This window comes from Convolutriloba macropyga, unplaced genomic scaffold (genome assembly GCF_964194025.1).
Source record: "Convolutriloba macropyga unplaced genomic scaffold, txConMacr16.3 SCAFFOLD_2899, whole genome shotgun sequence".
Taxonomy (NCBI): Eukaryota; Metazoa; Xenacoelomorpha; order Acoela; family Convolutidae; genus Convolutriloba; species Convolutriloba macropyga.
Genome location: NW_027452402.1, coordinates 14099 through 16048, shown reverse-complemented (window position 1 = coordinate 16048; position 1950 = coordinate 14099).

The window sequence follows — 1950 nt, the reverse complement described above, 5'->3', positions numbered from 1 at the left end:
GTGAATTTTAACAATAATCGTTAATCCCATTGGTATTGAGATTTTGCGCAATCGAACATTGTATAATGACATGTCTCAATTGCTTCCTATGTAGATAAAAAAGAACATTTGAAAGGTTTCAGGTGATATCTAATGACATTAATAACTGTGAAACTAAAATATAAAAGTATTTTTTCACTTTGCACCTTTTGCTCTTTTTTGACTTGTTAGCCAATCGCATTGGGGACAAATCTCATATCTTTTCTAATAAAATTTAGGTTCAATTGTTTTGTTTTGGTTTTTATCTGATGCGAGTTTGATTTTATTATGATTTTTTATTATAGACATCGAGTTTTGGTCTTAAATAATCTTTGTTGTTTGATTTTCATTATTGTGTTTTCTAGTAGTCCTATTATCAACAACTTTCATTGGCTCTTCAGCGTGGCTTTTTTTTATTTCATTGGTTGTGTTTTGAACGATGTGTATGTTTTTGAAAGTTTTCTATCTCTTCATCATTTGGTAGTCAATTAAGTCAAGAATGTGGATGAGCGGGGTCGGAACATTATGTGCGTACGCACATTACCGAGTCTCCTTGTTCAATTGAAACTCCACGAAAATGGCAAAAAAGGGGCATAAAATGTTATTTTGTTAAATAAATTGCGATATACTTTAACTTGTGAATTTGACCCTAGTAACATTATGTTGTTTCTCCAAGCAGAAACTGTAATTCAATTCTTATTATTTCTCGCAACTACAGAACTGCTAATAGCTTTATAGATGACTGCATATGGCGGTGGAGATAGTTTGTTAATAAATAGTTTGTAGGATCTGCAAAAGGTAGTTTTTGCGAAGACATGAAATTTTCAAGGTCCAAGTGTAGCGAAATACAATTTTTTTTAAGTTATTTGACAAATTTCAAGTAATTTCAGAGGCTGTTGGTTGGTCTAATTTGCAGATATATTTTCAAACTTCACAATCACTTTATATTATCAATTTGATCATGCAAATAAAGTTGCTATTCAGATTTTTTTATAATATTTTGCAGTCCAGACGATACAAAATAATCTTGATTCTAATGAACGACTTAACTAACTATTTAAGTCAACCTTTGAAATTATTCTTATTTTTGCAAAGCCAATCAAAGATCCGTAACCAAATTATCGAATAACTCCAATTGGTTGAGATTAAAAATTGTCAACATTAAAGAACTATAATTAACTGTACACAGCTATTTTTCAGATTCGTAAAAATTTTCAGAAACAGAAAACACTTTGATGAAGAGTAATATTTGTTGATTGTTCGTTTTCTCGTCTTCAGGCAAAAAATGATTATATTTATCATGAAAAAAATGTTGTGATAGAATTTTTGGCCAAAGATACAATTTTTCTTTTTGAAGAATCCCCAAATTTGTTGGAAAAAAGTTGAAATGAAAAAATTTTTGAGGTCAGCCTATCGAATTTCCGAGTTTTTCTCGCTCTATTTCTTCTCTTAACTTTTTGTCTTTTTCTTCAGCTTTCTGCTTTCTCTCAATAAACTAACTAAGATTTTGAGCAATCTTTACAGCCTCTTGATTTTTTGCCTGTTCTCTCACAATTCGGGTCATTCTCTCACAAGCACAATTTGTCGGCATCTATTTTGTTCCTTCTCTCGGACCTGAGTCTCAAGATATTTCAGTAATGAATCACTTAAATTTCATAATCGATTTTACTATTGCCAGAGTTCTCATCATGGCTTTTTACAGACTTTTCATAGTAAAATTCAGAGTAGAATTCTGAATCTGTATGAACATAATGAACTTCAATTCTGTAGTTCCCACGAACATCATGAAACTTTTGTCTGTTTTTGAACGGAACAGAATGAAAAACTGGATTCAACTGGGACTTGGAAAAAACGCGATACGCAAATTGCAAAAAATAATTCAAAAGATTAATTTTGAAAAATAATTCAAAAGATTAATTCAATTACAAAAAT